Source organism: Peromyscus maniculatus, chromosome 4 (assembly GCF_049852395.1).
Source record: "Peromyscus maniculatus bairdii isolate BWxNUB_F1_BW_parent chromosome 4, HU_Pman_BW_mat_3.1, whole genome shotgun sequence".
NCBI lineage: Eukaryota > Metazoa > Chordata > Mammalia > Rodentia > Cricetidae > Peromyscus > Peromyscus maniculatus.
This window is the reverse complement of record NC_134855.1, coordinates 137,938,846-137,959,513: the sequence shown is the minus strand read 5'-3', so window position 1 is coordinate 137,959,513 and position 20,668 is coordinate 137,938,846. Positions and strand designations below refer to the sequence as shown.

Below are 20,668 nucleotides of genomic sequence, written 5' to 3'. Positions count from 1 at the left end.
TAACATTTGCACAGGAGTCCATTCAGCTCTTACACAGTGTTGGGGACATCTATCATTTGGCAGTCCCTGTAAGGTTACTGGATAAATTAAGGTTGGCTGTTTGAAAGCCTTAGGCTATTTCTCTGTAACCTTATAATACGATGCTGGAATTGGTTCTCCTTTAAATTCCTCTGTCTGGGTTTGAATATCCCTATGATCTGTTTTAATAAGTTTTTCTAAGACTTGTATCTTGACACTCATATCAACCAACTTGGCACTCATATAAACCAGCTTTTTTAGGGAAAAAATGAGAATGATCAAACCGATAATGTTTATAATTGATATTATGTCATTCCCATCTAAGTTAATTATCCTCTCATTTAATTGTTCAATTTTCAGACCATCTAATTTATTATCAGAGACCAAACTCCTTCCATTGTAATAGTGTTTCTCTCTCTCTCTCTCTCTCTTTCTCTCTCTAATGTGGTGGGGAACCTCTCTTTTAACTAATTTCTCCCTTTAAGAAATCCCAATTGATTCATCAAATCTGCTGACAATGATGATTCAGATGATGGTGTGGCAGCAGCCCGAGGAGGGAGCCCAGAGAAAGCCACAACCCACTGGGAGAGGTGAGAAGCCAATGAGCCAGCAGTCTGCACCGGGAACATGTGAAAGCAACTAACTCTGGCATGTTTGGAGCCTGGGCTGAGCCTGGCCTTGGGTCTGCGCCTGTGGAGTCAGCTGTCTGCACAGAGGAGTGTGTGAAAGCGTCTAACTCCTGTGGTTTATGGAGCCCCAAATCCTATGGAGTTTGCTGCGGAGCGGCTGCATCAAAACTTAGCCGGCAGGGTAGGGACCCTGGACCATTCGGGGTGGGCACTCCAGCCGTGTGTCGCTTCAACCTGTGCTGGCGGCTGCAAAGCCACAGACAGGTGGCTTTTTCTGAATTCGTGCTCCAAAAGTTGGACTCCAGATGTTGCATGAATTCTAAATGGTCTTTTAATAAAAACCCGGAGCCAGATATTGGGGTAAATGCTGAAAGATTAGAGAGACAAAGGAACAAGCCACAGCCACTTCTCACCTCGCCAACTCCACAAATCCACTGACTGAATGCCTGAGTCCTCAGCCAAAAGGGCTCTCTGAGGCTCACTAGCTCTTTCAGTGGAGGATCATCTGTCAGAGAATTAATCTTTATATACAGGGTCTGGTTCTTGACGAAGGTCGCCAGGTTCTCCAGTTGATTCATGTCCATTTTCCCCATGAGGGCGTTCATAGCATAGTCCCTGAAGAAAGGCCCCTTCATGCCCAGCAGCAGGGCATGGAGAGGAGACAGGTGTATTCTGTAAACCTTGAATACATAGAATTCACACCTGCATTGCTGCCCACTGGTGGCCGCAAATGGGAGGCAGAGACAAAGTCAACACTCAGAGCAATCAGTTGGAGGAAGGCAGCAGTCTTGGACTAAAAAGTTCATGACAATGCTGGAAAGTGTGTTCCTCTATGTCCACATGTTCTTTTTTTTAATTTTTAATTTTTACAGGGCCAGAGATTGAATCCAGGCCTTGTACATGCTGCTAGGTAAGTGCCCTACTGCTGAGCTTCCTCCCCAGCTCCTTGTTCTATGACTCTGAAACAAAATCTAAATGATGTATGTGGTATGACCAAAAGAGAATGATTGACGTTTTCTCACAGACTCTGGATAAAACATCTGTCTGATGTCTCCCTCGGGGAAGCATGGTATTCTGGTTTCATTCCTATGGCTGTGATAAAATACCAAAGCAATTCAGGAGAGGAAGGGCTTATTTTAGTTCACAATCCCAGGTCACAGGCCTTCCTTTTGGGGAATTCAAGGCAGGAACTCAAGAAGCTGTCACATCACCTCCATGATCAAGAATGCACCCTTGCTGCCTGTTTGCTTAGAGCTCTCTGGATTTTCACACAGTGCTTGACCCAGCTAGTAAGATGGTGCCACCCATACTCATAATGGGACTTCCCATTTCAATTAACAATCAAGGCAATCTCCGACAGACGCTCCGCAGACTAACCTGATCAAGATAATTCCTTCTGGAGACTCTCGTCCCCAGTGATTCTAGATTTGTCAAGTTGACATTAAAACTAAGCAGCCTACACAGTAACACTGTTTTTGTTTGTTTGTTTGTTTGTTTGTTTGTTTGTTTGTTTGTTTGTTTGTTTGAGACAGAGTCTCATGTATTCCATATAGGCCTTGAACTTGCCATGTTGTCAAAGATGGTGAATTTCTGATCCTCCTGCCTCGACTTCCTGAATGCTGAATTTTTAAAGGCATATGGCACCTTGCCCAGTTTCGCAGTCTTTAAGAACAAGTCATCCACCCATAGGTGATGAAACGTGAGAAGTAATGATGCATCCGCATTGAAGAAATGGGAGGGCCATGCAAAGCCAAGGCCATCTATGCTGCCTCCATAACAAATTCCAAACCAGGTATATTTTGTGTTAAGAAATAAGAGAAGAAGCAGGAGGGCTGGAGAGATGGCTCAGTAGTTAAGAACACTGACTGCTCTTTCAGAAGACCTGGTTCAATTTCCAGTACCCACATGGCAGCTCACTGTAGTGGGAGGTTGTTCGTGCCATGCCCTGACGTGAGGCAGCAGGTAGCTGCTAGGTACCTGCTCTTTGGGTGTGGCCGTCAGGGACCCTTAAGACCTGGGATGCACATACGTGTGTGTAGCTGAAAGTTTTCCTGTGCCCACCCAGCTCCTTCGACCTCTCTGTCCTGCAGCCACTCAGACCCAAATGAACACACAGAGGCTTATATTAATTATGAATTGTATGGCCTCTTGGCTCAGGCTTCTCCATAGCTAGATCTTTTCACCACCTCATGGATTTTGGATGCTGGTGCAGATCAAGGCAGAGCTCTCCAGAGAACCACATTGGACCATGTCCCACTCCTCCAGGATTCTGCAACCAACTCCTTTATTCTGGTTGTGAGTTATCCCCAAAATAAATTCCTTTGATTATTAAGGATTCTGTGGGTTGACAGCGATTAAATCACATTAGCTCACAACTGTCTGTAACTTCAGTTCCAGGACATCCAACACCCTCACAGACATGCATGCAGGAAAAATACCAATGCACATAAAATAAAAAACAAATAAATTTAAAAAAATAAATGAAGCAGGAATGGAATATTTTAAAACAAGATTGAATCATTTGGAGACTTGAACAGGAAGAGATAGGAGCCCCACAAAACAGCAGTGGCCGAGGGCCTTGGACATAAAGGTGTGCCTTGGCTGATGTCTCCTCTTCTACCCATAATCCCCCCAAACTCACCTGAGTTCATGTCCTAATTGCCCATTTAAGCACTCATTTATAACTCAGAATACTAAAACATCCAAAATGCCCAGTTCACAACACTCCCTGCTTGGAGGAAATGGGCCTGCAATTGTGTGTGTGTGTGTGTGTGTGTGTGTGTGTGTGTGTGTGTGTGTGTGTGTGTGTGTGTGTGTTACATTATCTGTGTACCTGTGTGTAGGTGTGCATGGAGACCAGAGATCAATATCTGATGTCTGCATCACTCTCCACCTTATCTTTGAGACAAGGTTTCTCATTAAACGGAAGCTCATTGATTCAATGACAGACCAATGAGCTGGAGGATCCACCTGTCCCTATGCCTGCACCCCTAGCTCTGGGGTTACACATGCACCCTGCTGCACCAATCTGTTGTGTTGTTTTTTTTAATGTGGATACTGTAAATCCATGCCCAGGTCCTCATGCATGCTCAGCAGGTACTTTACAGACTGAGCCATCTCTCCATCCCGCTAAGCTCCATTTATGATGCCTGCTGATGTGTTTAGGGGTCAGTGAGTACAGGAGAGTCACTGAAGACAGTCTGAGTGCTGCATGCAAAGGCCACCAGAGCAGCTTCACCATGAGATCCCAGCCTGCTCTTCTGTTTTCTGGAATCTCGAGGTGGGTAGGTCAGTGTCACATGTGGTGTGAGGAAGTCACCTAGATAGGCAAAGTGTCCACAAGCTGTCACATGACAGCCACACCCTGATGACACATCTTAATGACTGACCATCTGGGGCAAGTGAAACAAAGGACTCAGGGTTTTAACCAGGACTCCTGGGTGAAGGGGAAAGGCAGGTAGTTACTGGAATGTTTGTGTTCAAAGATGAGAAGGAGAGCAAAGGTTAGGCTGGATTTGCAAGTCAACCCCAGAGAGCAGAATCCTACTGGACTTCCTGTCCCATATCATGCCCCTTGGTGTGTGTGGACTTCTGGTTTCATACTTACTCTGGTTCCTTGCATATATGAGAAATGCTGGGCTTCCCCTAGGGTCCATCTCCACCCATCTTCCGCTGAGGGATGGACAGACTGCCATGCATAGTTGGGCAGTTGCTACAATACACAGCTCATCTGAGGAACTTGCTGATGTGATGAGGGACCTTCAGCCTTGGGGTAATCTCCCCCTAAACCTTCAACCTCCAGTCTGATTGTGAGAAAATGGCAGAAGAACCCAAGCTGAGCAGCACCCTGCAGGACCCTTGGCTATCCTTCTGACATCAAGGTCAGCTAGACATGGTGGCACCCACCTGCAATCCCAGCCCTTGAGAGGCTGAGAGGCCATAGGATCACCAACTCCAGACTAGCTCATGCTACACAGTGAGACTTGGTGTCAACATAATGAAAAAAAAATCAGTTGTCATGGTCAGGAAAAGCAAAACTGTCTCCAACTGCGGGAGACCATGGAGACACCATAATTCAACACTATGCTGTTTTTGGATGGGATCCTGGCAAAGAAAATAGGCATCAGTGGGGAAACTGGTAGAATCCAGCTACAGCCTGTAGTGACACCATGGCAGTAGTCTGAGCAGCTGAAAGGACCAGTGACGTGCCTCAAATTTCAGGTTCCCATGGGAAACCAGCACCCACTGGGCAGGTGTGCCCCTGCCTCTTGTGACCAGTCCTCGACACTGCACATGCCAAGAAAGCCAGTGCTGGCTGAGCCACTCACTGGGCGTGAAGTGGGTCTCTCTGTTTCTCTACGCCTTGGCTTCCTAGCTTGTAGAAGGCTGTCAATTAAACCTACCTCACTGGGTTGTGAGGATTAAATGAGGTAATTACGTATATTGGCTAATACTGTGCATGGCATTTAGTGCAAGTTCAAGCAATCCACAGTGATGATTGACAACTGCCCCACTGAGATGCCAGCAGAGATGATTGACAACTGCCCCCACTGAGATGCCGGCAGATTAGCAGACCAGAAGGAATGTGATGCCACCTTAGCAGAGGAGGCTACTGTGGCGGCATTTTGTACTTCTTATTCATTTTATCTATCAATCATCCATATATGCTCATCAGACAAAAATAGCTGACATTTATTGAGCACTCAGCACGAGGTGGGTACTCTGTCATATATTTAACACGTATCATCCCATTCAGTCCTTGCTATTTACGGCAAGTGCTAATTTGTGGTCAACTTATGTAGGCAAAAGCTGAGGTTCAGAGAGGCAAAAGAAGGTGCCCCAGGTCTCACAGCAATTAAGTGACTGCATTAGAACTTGACAGGCCAGTGTGCTCTCACTAGGTGGCTTCTAGACAAAGGCTGGACCAGGAATCCTGGAGGCATGGTAGTTGTTAACACAGAGGCAGAGGGGGCTGCATGAACTCTTCCTGACACACGCTGTCAAGGCCACCTACAGCATTATGCCTTGTTCGTTTGTGTTGATGGACCCCTCCAGGTGTTAGGCACTCTGCTGATATGTATGGGAGAAATGGACAGAAACTGACTCTTCCCTCTAATAACTGGAACAGTGGTGGCCAAATGGAAAGAGAAGAGACAGGAATCTTGATCACATGACTGTAACATGAATTGCTAAACGGTCTTATTAATAAAAAACCTGGAGCCAGATATTGGGATGAAAGCTGAATGATCAGAGGGATAGAACAAGCCATCTACCAGTTCTTACCACAAGGAAATCCTCAGCCCCAAAGAGAGCTACTTCCTGTATATCCATGTCTATATGCTTTTCTGTACCCTGCCATCTTACTTCATCTCTCCGCCCAACTACATCACTTCCTCTTTCTGCCCAGCTCTATCACTTCCTGTCTGTCTGTACAGACCTCCAGACCTCTATGGTTAACTAGTGCTGAGATTAAAGGCATGTGCTACCATGCCTGGCTCTGTTCCCAGTGTGGCCTTGAACTCACAGAGATCTGGATGAATCTCTGCCTCCCAAATGCTAGGATTAAAGGTGTGTGTGCTACCACTGCCTGACCTCTATATTTAATATAGTAGCTGGCTTTGTCCTCAGATCCTCAGGCAAGCTTTATTTGTTAGAGCACAAATAAAATATCACCACACATGACGACACTTTATTTTAAAAAAAAAAATGGAGATGACTGCACCCCTGGGCCTCATGGATTGAAATTACAATTTTTGTAAAGCTGTATGTATGCATGTATGTATGTATGTATGTATGTATTTAATGTGTATGAATGTTTTGCCTCCGTGTATGTAAGTACCATGTGCATGCCTAGTGCCCCCAGAGGTCAGAAGACAGCATTGGATCCCCTGGGACTGGAGGTACAGACAGTTGAGTTGCCACATGGGTGCTGGAAATTGAGCCAGGTTCTCTGCAACAGCAACAAGTGCTCTTAACCCCTGAGCCACCTCTCCAGCCCCTGAAATTATCATTTTACGTGGTAAGCTAAGTAAAATACATTACTGCATAAATATGATTGAGGAACTAGACACTCATCTTCTGCCTGTAAGCTTCTGAGACGCTGCTCCCTCACTTGGAGCAAGAGTTCAGTGTTCTGCACTCCAGGTACAGCTGTTGAGGCCTGGTTTCTCTCTCTCTTCACATGTCTCTACCTGTAGTCCATCACTCACTCAGACTCTTGTCACAATGGAGCTCCCCAGGAGGAATCTGAGGTCTTGCTCACTGTCGTTGTCATGGCTTAGGCCATCAATAGCTGTCCTTGGGTGTCTATGTTTCCCTGTGTGCTGTGGATATCACTCTATATAAATAAAACACTGATGGCCAGTGACCAGGCAGGAAGTATAGACGGGACAAAGAGAGAGGAGAATTGGGGAAACAGGAAGAAGGAGGGAGAGACACTGCAGCCACCACCAGGACAAGCAGCATGTAAAGACGCTGGTAAGCCACCAGCCATGTGGCAAGGTATAGATTTATAAAAATGGGTTAATTTAAGATATAAGAACAATTAGCAAGAAGCTTGCCACGGCCATACAGTTTGTATGCAACATAAGTCTCTATGTTTACTTGGTTGGGTCTGAGCGGCTGTGGGACTGGCGGGTGACAAAGATTTGTCCTGACTGTGGCCAAGGCAGGAAAACTCTAGCTACACCTGTGCCCTTGGGTCTACTGAGCTATGGTCAGGGTAAAGGAGAAGTGGAGTTGGCAGGTGTACAGCTTGGCCACAAGGTATGCCCAGGCTGGTGCTAACTGCAAACCCTGGCCAGACCCAGCTGCCACCTTTACCTTAATGACTGGCAGAAATTAACAACCAGAACAGCTCCTGTGGCCTCCGACACTGTGACCTTCCCAGATGACACTGGGTCTGGTCTCCATGAGGAGAGCTCCTCTCCATCCTGGTCTACACTGTGATAACACTCGCACAGGCTACAGTGATGCCCAGAGGCGAGAAAGAGAAGCCCACTTATCCCCATCCCGTGGCCCAGGTGACTTTCAGTCTACCTGGTACAAACTGCCACTCCTCCAGACTTCCTGGTCTGTCTCCCTGCTTCAGAACTTTCCCCTTGCCCTTCAGCACGTTAGTTCTTCTGTCAATGGCATGCCCCTGTCCCCGGCAAGGTCAGTTCTAGGAAAAAGAAATCTGCTCTTGATTTGTTTGCTCTGCCAAGTCCTAGAACTGCCGGCACAAATGGTATGGGATGTGACCCGGGAGGGGTACGGGGTGCCCTTCCTGGAGGAGGTGACATTGTTCAGCCAGCTGCCCAGTGCAGGACACAGTGAAAGAACGCATTCAGAACTAGACACAAGGGGCTGGGACTGGGGTGCTCATGGGAGCTTACTGCACAAGGGAAAGGGAGGGCTGGCCTGGGAGAAAAGAGAGGGGGCCTCACTTGTGTCCTCTGCTGGGTGAGAGTCAGGCAGAGAGAGAGAAGCTACGAGCAAAAGGAAGATCCAAGAGGCTGGGCCACATAAGGGTCACTCAGCTTGAGTTGGGAAGAGCTGTCCTTTACTGAGGGCTGGCTCTGGAGACCCGTACTATGTGTGCACTCTGACACATTCTTCCACCGACTGTCTTAGCTGCTTTTCCGTTGTGATAAAACACATGCCCAAAGGCAACTTAAGGAAGAGTGCTAATTGACTCACGGTTCCAGCAGGCGGGGGTGGCACCATGACTTCAATCCCAGCACTTGGGAGGCAGAGGCCGGAGGACCTGTGTTTGAGTTTGAGGTCAGCCTGGTCTACAGAGTGAATTCCAAGATAGCCAAGGCTACACAGAGAAACCCTGTCTCAAAAGAAAGAAAGAAAGAAAGAAAGAAAGAAAGAAAGAAAGGAAGGAAGGAAGGAAGGAAGGAAGGAAGGAAGGAAGGAAGGAAGGAAGGAAGGAAGGAAGGAAGGAAGGAAGGGAAGGAAGGAAAAGAAAGAGAAAGAGAAAGAGAAAAAAGAAAGAGCAGCGGACAGCAGGTGTGGTGGTAGGAACATCAAGCTCAGAGATCACATCATGAAGAAAGCAGGCAAGATTTCTAAACTCTCAAAGCCCACCCTCAGTGGAAACCTCCTCCATCAAGGCTGGACCATGCCCCCATAAGCTCTCCAAACAGCTCTACCAACGGGAGACCAAGTGTTCAAACGCCTGAGCCTATGGGGGACATGTCTCCTTCAAACCATCACACCTCCCTTCACAGCAGCCGCTTCACACCAGGATGTGCAGAACGAAGCAGGAGATGTAGACTCCACCCGTCAACCAGTCTGAGACGCATGTTAGGAAGCAAATATTGAGGACTGGGGAACCAAGTCACTTAAGCAATCATGCCACATATCCCCGGACCCCTGACTCCTCTCCAGCAACCCCTCAACCTCCCTCTTCCCTTTTCTCCATCACCCACAGAGCACAGACTAAGCAGGGTACCAGGGAGCCCCGGAGAGAAGTATTTGAGAGGGAGAAACACTAGGGAAGAGGGGTAGACATTGCTCTCAATGGCTGATGGGAGGCCATGAGCAGGGACAGTATCTGTTAAGGGAAGAGGGCCATCGTTATCAAGGCACCAAACAGCAGCAAAACTTCACTGAAGACAGTGGACTCAGAAATAGGAGGGACTTTTGCACATATGGAAGAAAATGCACTAATTTCTCACTAAAAATAAGGGGTAACTTGAGAGTGGCCAGAACATAGGATAGGCTGGAAAGATTTTCCAGAAGGCCAACAGGATGGCTCTAGAGAGAGATGAAGGCCAAAAACAAATACAAGGTGGAGTGGACTCTTCTGCCTAACACTGCCTCCTCCCGACTCTGAGGACCTGGCTGCCTATTTCAACCTTAGCCCCAGTCGTGGTGGCTGGCATTCAGTGGAAGGAGTATGCCAGGCTACTCTCTCTCAGCTGTGTGTCCTGGCCTCGGGGAGAGGTCTCCTGTGCAGAAGGTATCTGAAACATAGGGGCAGAGAAACCTGTGGCCATTGTTGTCACAACTGCGACTGACCATCATCTCCAGAGACCAAATATGTGTCACGGTAACAGCAATGCCAACGCTGGGCATTTGCCCACTATGCCCTCAAGGTCTTCGAAGGCGGGTTTGAATAATAACGGCCCCTAGAGGCTTATATATTTGAATGTCAAGATTAGAAGGCTTAGATGTGGCCTTGTTGGAGTAGGTGTGGCTTTGTTGGAGTAGGTGTGGCTTTGTTGGAGGAAGTGTGCCACTGGGGGTGGGCTTTGAGGTTTCAAAAGGCCACGCTGGGCCCAGTGCCTCTCTCTGCCTGCTGCCTGTGGATCAGGATGGAGCTCTCAGCTACTCCTCCAGCACCGTGCCTGCCTGCATGCCGCCATGCTTCCTGCCATGACCATGGACTAAACCTCTGAATCTGAAGCAAGCCTCGGCTAAATGTGGTGGAGTTGTGGCGGCCTCACGGTCCCCGATCAAGTCTTAGAAAAGTGCCACCAAGTGTGACTCCCCAGTGAGTCACACTTGCTGGTGCAACAGGGTATCTGTAAACAAAAGAAGGTAAGAACAAGCAGCAGGCACGCTTCAAAATGTATTAAGGTGGGGAAGAGGATGGTGGCCCAGGGCATAGGAAACTTCAAGGTGTGGATCTAAAACCTTACCCAGGAACAGGCAAGATGCCTTTTATCCCCCTGACAAAAGGAATTTGGATTCTGCACTGACAAGCTGGGAATTAACATGTAATATAGCCAGTAAACATATTTTGGGGGGGGTCAGTAGTATTATGTCCTTGTTGTTTTCCCAAAGTCTTGGTTTGACAAGTTATAGTCTTGATGTCTCCCCAAGTTATTGGCCCACAGAGCCTGGCCACAGGAGACTTGGCTGGAATAAAGGAAGCCAAGGCTTACACACCATGGCTGTGGTGGTCTCTGCGACCACCAAGGCCAACAGAAAAATGGTCCGAGTGAGGCAAGAAGGCAGTGCGACTGATTCAACACGACTCAGTAGCAGGTGTTGGTTCAACTTTAGTAAGCAATACATCAGATATTCTTTTTCATCTAGTTCATTTATACAGTTATAATTTCCACTATCAGAGCTTTCTAAAGAGTACTTGATCATGCTAAAATCTATATTATTACATTTGTATTAAAAACCAAAATATCCCCTATTCATGTAACTAGATATCTGTATATCCTCTTTTGTCTGGACAACTGGTCCCAAAGGATAAAAACAGTTTTTAGTATGGTAAAACAACATCATACTCTCCTATTACAGATGTGCCTTTTATCCCCCTGACAAAAGGAATTTGGATTCTGCACTGACGAGCTGGGAATTAGCATGTAATATAGCCAGTAAACATATTTTGGGGGGGTCAGTAGTATTATGTCCTTGCTGCTTCCCCAAAGTCTTGGCTTGACAAGTTAAAGTCTTGATGTCTCCCCAAGTTATCGGCTCACTCTTCCTCTTGGGACGTCTCCTTTTGATGGCTCTGTCGTCTGTCTCTGGACACTTCGTTTGTCTGGTGGTCTCTGGGATGCTGTCCTCGTTGGATGTATCAGGGCAGGAGACATCTGGGACTTCATTTATTTTCTGTAAGATATAAGCATAACCTCGCCTCGATGTTAGAACACCGGGCCCTTTCCATTGATTAGTTTTTAGATTTATTTTTTTTAAACCTATACTTTAGGTTGTATCTCCTTTAGGGCAAAATACTTTAAATTCTTTAAAGTGGAAAACAATTAAAGTTATTATAGCTAAATGTAGCAAAGTATGTGGAGATTTAAAGTTGTGTATCAGTATCTGGTGTTCAATTTATTTATTTATTTATTTATTTATTTATTTATTTATTTATTTATTTATTTTAATGGCTGGAGAGACAGCTGTGGGTGCTGGGGATGGTGTTGTTTTATAATAGTTTGACCCTGTCGATTATAAGAGATTTCAGTAACATGATTAATACTTCATAAACTGTGAAAATTTTTAAAGTGTTTCCTAGTATAAACAGGTCCATTTTCAGTTTTTAGTTGTAATGGGAGTCCTAGGAAGGAAATGTTTAAAGAGCTATTTGATAAAATAAAGTTCTAGATATGATCCAATGGTGTTTTCCTGGAGCCCCCCAGGACCCCATGTCATGCTGGGGTTGTGCTCTGTAGCTGACCAGTTAGGGAGAGGCACTGTGTATGCCTTTGGTGCACACTGAGCACAGGTCTCTACACACAAGTCAGTAGAGAAGGCCCTAGACACAGACAGCCTAGTTCTAGATGTCAAGCTGATGTGAGAACCACTCACTACTACTTATGCACTGGAATACTGTTTAGAATAAGCCTTCAATAGAGGACAGGCTCTCACGAGCCTCCTCTCACTTCCTCCCTGGCTAAGGGTCTGATCATTTATGTCAGACCAAGGGCAAGCACAAACCTAAAACATAAGTAGAACCACATAATTCACAAAGGGTATTAACTTTCAAAGGTTTAGACCTAAGGCTATTGATGTAAGATTTGGGATCTTTAAAATTCAGGGCAATTTTAGTTTTGAGTTCGAGAAGACTTTCCTATTAGGTAACAGGATATTCAGAAGTACCTGAGAAACAATCACAGAAAATCCTGAAGGAGAAAACAATTGGGTTTTCCTATGTGAGTATGAAAGTACATATCCAGCTGATACTGCAAACAAAACAAAAATGTGAACATCATCAAAGCACTCCGGTTCCATGGAGGAAGAACTTGCCAGAAGGCTCTAGTTCTCACTACATTTCACAGATTCTCAGTCCGGACCAAAAATAATTTTAGGTGAAAACTTTAAAATAATCTAACTCACACTGATTGCATTTCCAGTTTAACCCCTTCTGCCCTCCAAGGAAATGTGAGAAACATGCAATAATGTTTTCAGTCCTTGGCCACCGTGTTATCCAGAAGAAATATCCTAAAACTTTTTTTTTATTCCAATTTGCCCCTATTTTTTCCCTTAAATCCATGTTAAGTTTGTTCACATTACTATTTTTAAATTTTTTGTTATGCTGTACAAAAATACAAATTTAAAAAAATGAAATTTTAGCAATCATAAATACAGAGGAATCTAGGTGGTGTTTGGTCTCTCAGTGCCTGAAAAGCCTGAAGTGAGAAAGTCTCCATTTTTTTATGTAAAGACAAGATAAAATTCCTTATTTTGCTAAGACTGTGAGTACATCATTAGATGGATGCTCTGAGTTCCATCAGACTGAGCATGCCCTGACCAAGCCTGTCTGGGTGACCTCCAGGAAACCAGAGTAGCAGCGAAGTCCACTTGACCTGCAGAGAAAACAAAAATTCTTTTTTCAATGATCCTCCTGAGAGTCCAGGCAATATATTACTGTACTCCAGCTTGCAAAATAATTGACAGGAATTTTATCTCCTCTTTTATGGGCCCTTTTTACATTAGCTCCTATGCATTTCCAATTTTCTTTTTGGTTTTTCTCAACAGGGTTTTTCTCTGTGTAGCCCTGACTATCCTGGGACTTTCTCTGTAGACCACACCATCTGGCTGAATTTCCAATGTTCAACATCAATAATTTCTCGTTCAGGAAGCCAAGGATTGAATTTTACAGACACTTGGACCAAGCTGCGAAGCTGTTGCTCTGAATGTTTTGTTCCTTCGGATCTTAACAGACACCTCGGTAATTGTATAAAATGCTTTGTCTGAGAAGGACTGAGAAGAAGCCATGCTTATTTTACTCTCTCACTCACCGTTATGACCTCTTGGGTGAGGGCACCGAACTCCTACTCCTATTCTATTAAAAGAAAAATCTTACCTTCTCGCAGAGTTGAGTCCCTTCCGTTGGTCGCCAGTTGTGGGGGTCTCTGCAGACACCACAGGCAGCAGAGTAATGGTCCAAATGAGGCAAAAGGGCAGTCTAGTTCAACATGACTCAATAGCCAGTGTTGGTTCAAACTTTTATTTGATTTTATTTGACTTTATTGTGTTTTCGAGACAGGGTTTCTCTGTGTAATCCTGGCTGTCCTGGACTCACTTGGTAGCCCAGGCTGGCCTCTAACTCAAAGATCCGCCTGCCTCTGCCTCCCAAGTGCTGGGATTAAAGGCGTGCGCCACCACCGCCCGGCTAAGTGTTGGTTCAAACTTCAAGAGTCTGACACCAGGTATTTTATTTTAGGTATATTTAAGCACATCACACAATACATCAAAACTCTTTGTAAAGTACATGTTGACATCTCCAGAAAGATGGGTTCTATAGATTGACTACACACGACATCTTTTTAAAAACTTTTATTTATTTATTTTTGGTTTTTTCGAGACAGAAAGTTTCTCTGTGTAGTCCTGGCTGTCCTGGACTCACTCTGTAGACCAGGCTGGCCTCGAACTCAGAGATCCATCTGCCTCTGTCATACAAGTCCTGGAAGTAAAGGCATGCACCACCACCACCCGGTTAGTAGACTACATTCGACTACATCTTAAGGGTCTGGGGGAGGCTCTGGCACAGTCTTGGTCATACAGATAGCACAAAGGTCAGCGGAATATTAAACATCTCCACTCCCAGCCTTCTGGGTGGAAAACAGTTATACGTCTCTCCCTTTGAAGAGACAACACTGCGCGTTTAATATTCCTGATTATCCCTGGTGCTCACCTGTGAGAACAAGGTCCTTAGGGCCACATGGCATTCTGTGGCTCTAAGGGGAGTGCCAGAACCTGCTTGAAGGGTCTCTAACTTTGGTCCCCAAGTCTCCAGAGTCAAGGCCCTTCCCTCTGAATACTCACCAAAGTAAAAAGATGTTCCTTGATGGTGAGCCAGTGGCAGCGACCTTGCTCTCCACGCTATGTGGCACCTTCGGACACCGCCACCATAGCCTAAAGCAGAAAACCAGGCAAGGCTAGCAACTTAAAATCTCCACTTCAGAATGCACATTCTGATCCAGTAGTCTGGCAATAGTTCACCTGGATGAGACTCGTGCAGGCAATCGTGATGAGATGGTTAGTGTCTGCGCTGTCCTCCTGATTTGGTCTTTCCATCCCGATGTCAGTGAGAATGCTCCTAATTAATGAGGGATAAAGAGTCAACACGAAAGCACGTCCTATTCATCTAAAACAGCTCCATACAGGACAACTGATCAGTCACATAAAATGGCGAAGACACAGCCCGGAGGCTCACTCTGAGGGCCCCTCCCACCAACGTCCCTCCATCCAGCAGCCTTCCCTATATGCTGTCATGAGTGGCCTGCACCTCAGCCTCAAAGTCCATCTCTCTCATGCCTCTTCCTAAAACAAATCTCCTTTTGTCCATTGAATCACATTTCTCTGAAGGCCCACTCAGGCACACCGACTCCATAAGATCGCTTCTGCCGGGCATGATGGTGTTCGCTTTTAATCCCAGCACTCTAGAGGCAGAGGCAGGAAAATCTCTGTGAGTTCAAGGCCAGCCTGGGCTACAAAGCGAGATATAGGACTACAAAGAGAGACTCTGTCTCAAAAAAAAAAAAAAAAAAAAGGAAACAGAAAAAGATAGCTTCTCTATGAAAACCTTGTAGCGGTAAGTACATATCACCCATTATGTGTAATTCATCCTGGCTTTTCTAGATTCTAAAGTGTCAAAACCGTGGTCTCTGATAGCAGGGAGAGCAGCTGAGAAGGCCAAGCCAAAATATCTCCTGTAAAGGCATGGTGGCACACGCCTTTTTTAAACCTAGCACTTGGGAGACAGAGGCAGGCAAGCCAGAGCTACACAGTAGGGCCCTGTCTCAAAACGGCGGCAGAACGAAAACAAGATGCCTCACATCACGACTCTTACACAGTAACCCACATCCCACAGGGAGGGCTGAAATGTTGCGCAGGTCAGAAGCAGGAGTGTGTGAAAGCGCCAGCATTTGAGAGGGATAGGGGAGGACCCTTCAAACACGGGAAATGGCTTTCAGCAACTCCTCTCCCTGCATTATGGATGACCAGAGCACAGGCAGCCCGTGGTCACTTCTAAATGCAGGTCCATACACAGGAACAGACATCAGGCCAAGAAGAGGTGCAGATGCCAGAGGCCAGCAGCCTGAGTCCAGGAAAAGAGCCCAGCCAAGCACAGGCCCCCACAGTGGTCCTTCTTTCCTACAAAAGCCCCATAAAGCCTCATGGTCCTTAGTCCCTAGGCTGAGACTCTGGGAACTAGCAGGGATTGGGACAGACATATGCTCTCAAATGGAACAAAAGTCATCTCTGTCATCCTTTTATTTTTCAAATACTGAAAATGAAGTTCTGAGTGGGTCTTTGCCCAAGAGTGACAGACCCAGCCCCGCCCCCATCTAGTCTATTCTTATATCATCACTCGAAGCCCTTAGAAACATGCATGGTGCTGTATCAGATGCAAGGGATCAATACTCTAGAGAATGGACTGGACAGGAGACCCACCTCAAGTATAGGTGGGTCTGTAATGTTTCTGACAACTCCCATGATGCTCCTGTATACAGTGGATTCACTTGCAAACAACAGGAGACTGACAAGCACCTTGATGTTGCTCACAGCAGGGCATGGCGGTGATGGGGAAAGGGGCTGGCACAGGAGTAACCGGACAGTAAGCATCCCGAAACTGTTGGCTCTCATTCCAAGAACAAACCCATTGTTCCCACTGACTCCTAAAAAGCACTTTGTGTATGGTCTGCAGTGGGGCAGCCACTGCCAATTATACCACTAATATAAGTAACCCCCAACAGGATGAGATGGATGCAAACAGCAGGTGTGTGGAAATGTGCCACTGTGGGCTGACAATGACCTTGCTGGCCATCTAGGAGAACTTAATAGCCAGGGAAGGAAGCAGAAGTCCCAATGACAGCAATGATGTACACATGGGTACAATACCCTAGGGCCCAAATGTATGCAGAGTTCAGAAATCACAGTATGGGAAAGCCCCCAGCACTGGAAGGCGTGGGTGTGGACGATTCTTTCCACATTTCCTCTGCCTGTACTACCAATGACCAGGGCATGCGTTCCCCCTGATCACTTATAAATGCAGAGCCAGAGAGGGAGGGCAGAGGACTTACTGTAAAATGCAGAAGCTAGGAGCAGCCAGCTTGGCTGAGTATAAGGACCTAAGAAGTACGTCTAATCCTATAAAAATTCCTTCCACACTGCCAACACTGAGACAGAGGAAGATTCACAGCAAGAGTTCTTAGGCTGTGGAACTGGGGGTGGGGGTGGGGGGGCTCCTGATCCTAAGGAAAACAGCTTAGTTGTCCTGCTTTCTGGAGCATAAGGCCTTGCCCTGGCTAGTCTTACATCAACTTGACACAAAGTAGAGTTATCTGAAGGGGGGGGGCCTCAATTGAGAAAATGCCACCATAAGATCCAGGGGCAGTTTTTTAATTAGTGATTATTAATGGGGGAGGACCCAACCCATTGTGGGTGGGCCCATCCCTGGGCTGGTGGTCCTGGGTTCTTTAAGAAAGCAAGGGAGCAAGCCATGGGGAGCAAGTCAGTAAGCAGCACCCCTCCATGGCCTCTGCATCAGCTCTTGCCTCCAGGTTCTGGCCCTGTTTGAGTTCCTGTCCTGACTTCCTTCAGTGATGAACAGTGATATGAAGTGTAAGCCAAATACACCCCTTCATCTCCAAGCTGTGTTGGTCATGGTGTTTCGTCTCAGCAGTAGAAACCCTAAGACAGACCTGGGTCCAGGGGGGTAGGATGCAGCATCATCCTTGGTGCTTCTGGTTCAGACCTCCTGCTGCTAGCCTACCAAAGCAAGGAGGATCACAGAACTCTGGATTGAAGCAGGCAGGACAATCAGATGTACATCTGTTGCCCAAAGGAGAATAAAAGGGGGCACTGGACACAGCCACCTTCATCTTCTGTCCATTTACTTCCCAGTCTATCCCATTCCTGGGGACCTGTGAGCATCCCTTGGGGACAGCCATCTTTTTTTTTTTTTAAGATTTATTTATTCATGTATATGAGTGCTCTGTCTTCATGCACACCAGGAGGAATCTGATACCATTATAGATGATTGTGAGCCATCACGTGGTTGCTGGGAATTGAACTCAAGACCTCTGGAAGAGCAGTCAAGTGCTCTTAACCACTGCGACATCTCTCCAGCCCCCATCTTTTTTTTTAATTGATTGGTTTTTATTAAAGTTTTTTATTTATTTTTCCATATATGGACCATTTTCCCCCTACCTCCTCTCCTCTTGTTCCTTCCCGGCTCCTCCCATCCCCCCCCCCCCACTCCTTCATCTCCCATGGGCGTCAACAAAGCATGATGCATCAAGTTGAGGCAGGACCAAGCTCCTCCCCCTGCATCAAGGCTGGGTGAGGCATCCCAGCATGGGGGAACAGGCTCCCAAAAGCCAGTTCAAGCGCCAGGGACAGGTCCTGATCCCACTGCTAGGAGCCCCACACACAGACCAAGCTACACAACTGAGGGGCAGCCATCTTAAGTACAGACCTTACCAAGGGAGCACTGTGGTCCAGCTGCTTCCTGGCAGGATGAAGATGCCTCTCGTGGCCCCTCTGCACCAAGGTGTCAGTTCTGCGGTAATCAAGAAGCATGTAAATAAGCATCTAAATGTCACCTGTTCAAATCGGTCCTGGGCAGCACATGAAGAATTCCCAGCGCAATGGCCACATAGACCAGAAACAAGGGAGGCTACAGTAGTCGTGACTCAGCATTTTCTCGGGGGGGGGGGAGAGAAAACGTTGGCAACATCACAGGAAGAACAAATCATCTATGACAGGGCACTCTGCAGATCTTTTGTGCAAGCTCTGATGCACTACAGCGGTTCCAGAAGGTTCCTTATCCTCTCTCCTGTCAAAGAACCCCAAATGGAAAAATACTGGCTGACTGTCCAACTGCCAACTTCGAAGACCTCAGACCTGTGCAATCATCCTTTCAGATAAGACCCGACCTGCCATCCACAAGAAGACCAGTTTAGGGTCAAAATGAGAAACTGGTTTCATTCACACCACAGATACTGCAGAGATGCCATGCAGCCAGATACAGATCTGCCTTTGCAGCTTCCCAACCTAAGAAGGAAGGAACTATATTCACACAGGACCTGGGGTCTTTTCTGGCCTGAGTCCAGACTCCCAAGGCTTTTCTGCACAGGTCTTTGCCAGGCTGTCATCAGAACCTTGCTAAGGTCCACACCACCCCTCTGCTGGTGCCCATGGGAAAGCTATTAGGTGCCATTCTGGCTTCAAGGCGCACCCGAAGCACTTACCTCGACTCCTGCTTCCTGGGCCGTGATGCCCACCAGCGAGTGCGAAGAGTTGGGGGGAGGGGCGTTGGCTGCCGCAGACCAGCTTCGTCATCCTTCGAGGTGTCAAGAGGGCCTCGCAGCCAAGGCCCAAGCAAGCACTGGGGATGGGGTGTCACTGCAAGGCGCCACACCGGAGTCCCAGTGCTGCGTCCTTGGGTCCTGGGCGCATCAACTTGAAAGGATGCAGATCAGAACCCGCGGGTCAACAGTCAGAGGACCCTGTGTGGAAAACGACAAGCGGCTTCGGATGGCACCGGGGCTCAGCCCCCAACCCTCCACCTGCGCCCAGGCGCACTGGCACTGCGTCCCCAGGTCACCCTCCCCAAAGGCTCCCTCCCCAGAGGTTGGGCCATCAGCCCAGGGAGGCCGAGGTCGCAGCCCACCACCGAGTTCCTCCCCGAGTCCCCCAGGGAAGTCCACAGTCCGTCCGCAAGGGTGGGAGAATCAAACCTGCACCCTAACCTCCGCGGTCCTTGGTTTCCCCGGTTAAAGGAGACTGGAGGCCTTGGAAGCGGCCAAGAGCGCAGATCCGAAGTGACCTGGCGAGCTGAGATGTGAGGTAAAGTGCGTGTGAGTGCTGCAGTGTGGGACTGCGCAGGACGCTCCCCAACAACCGCAGTGTCCACACAGCTGCGGCTGCGCGCGCCGCAGGCTCCAGCTGCACCAATGTGCGCACTGTCAGTGCGTGTGGCTCTGCAGCGTCCCCTGCGGGAGCAAAGCTGAAATGCTAATGCCCCAGCAAGGCTCTCCTTCCTCATCCCTAGCTTTCATTCTATCAAACCGTTTTTTTCCATCCACCTGTCCATGCTTCCATTGTGCCAGAAAATATGTGTGGAACATCAGCTTTCTCTCTTCTTATCTGTCATCTATCCTTTCGTCCCATCTGTCTTCTCATGTACCTAAATATCCATCCCCCCACGCATGCGTCTGTCTGCCTGTCCGACTATCCATCTATCCATTCACTCATCTTTTCATTAACCTACCCATCTAGATTTGCGCCCACCCAAAATATCTACCGAGGAGCTACTTCGTATCAAGGGCCAGACTACGCACTAGAAATAAAAGGTATAAGACAGACACAATCCCTAACTTAGTTGCTTTTTAATGGGCTCAAGAAACACATAGGCCAGAAAATTCGATCGTTAAAAATCATAAGCACAGCCAGGCGGTGGTGACGCACTCCTTTAATTCCAGGATTCCGGAGGCAGAGGCAGGCAGATCTCTGTGAGTTTGAGGCCAGCCTGTTCTACAAAGAGAGTTCCAGGACAGCCAGGGCTGTTACACAGAGGAACCCTGTCTCTAAATATCACCATCCCCCCCCCACCCCAAAATTAGAAGTGCTACAAAGGAAATAGGCATAGCAATAGGCAGGTTGTGACAGTGGTGACCTGTTTATCCGGGGCTTTCTCTGAAGAAAAGACATTTAATCTAAAGCCTGGTGGAAAACAAGGATGAATCATGAAATGTTCACTGTATCATATTCAGAAGTATGTTAAAAAGTGAAGTAAAGTGGAGACAAAGTTCTTGAAAATAGGTCAACAATGTTTCTTTTTTTGGTTTGGTTTGGTTTGCTCCATACAGGGTCTATACTTTCCCTTGGCTGCCCTGGAACTCACAGAGATCTGACTGCCCCTGCCTCCCGAGTGCTGGGATTAAAGGCGTGTGCCATCATACCTGGTCGTTTCTAGTGCTTAAAAAAAAAAAGTTGATTTGTATGTGTGTGTGTGTGTGTGGTGAGCACACATGTGCCATGGTGCACATTTAGATATCAGAGGACAACTTCCAAGAGTTGGTTCTCTTCTTCTACCATGTGGCCTAGGATTTGAC

General features: G+C 47.1%; 1 long non-coding RNA gene and 2 other non-coding genes across 4 annotated transcripts; all 3 read right to left on the bottom strand.

Annotated features, from left to right (window-relative positions):
• Window positions 1–11,430: 11,430 nt before the first annotated feature.
• On the bottom strand, window positions 11,431–19,495 carry LOC143273059 (uncharacterized). Of its 2 annotated transcripts, none has more exons than XR_013050926.1 (5): window positions 19,304–19,495; window positions 18,803–19,060; window positions 18,028–18,111; window positions 14,547–14,643; window positions 11,431–14,459 (listed from the first exon to the last, which is right to left on the bottom strand). It is a non-coding gene; the product is annotated as an uncharacterized LOC143273059 (long non-coding RNA). The 2 variants fall into 2 exon arrangements; XR_013050925.1 differs by having other exon boundaries at window positions 18,033–18,111; window positions 19,304–19,425.
• Window positions 15,454–15,587, bottom strand: LOC121829212 (small nucleolar RNA SNORA71). The gene has a single exon (XR_006071996.1). It is a non-coding gene; the product is annotated as a small nucleolar RNA SNORA71 (small nucleolar RNA).
• On the bottom strand, window positions 16,487–16,604 carry LOC121829216 (small nucleolar RNA SNORA71). The gene has a single exon (XR_006071999.1). It is a non-coding gene; the product is annotated as a small nucleolar RNA SNORA71 (small nucleolar RNA).
• Window positions 19,496–20,668: the final 1,173 nt, after the last annotated feature.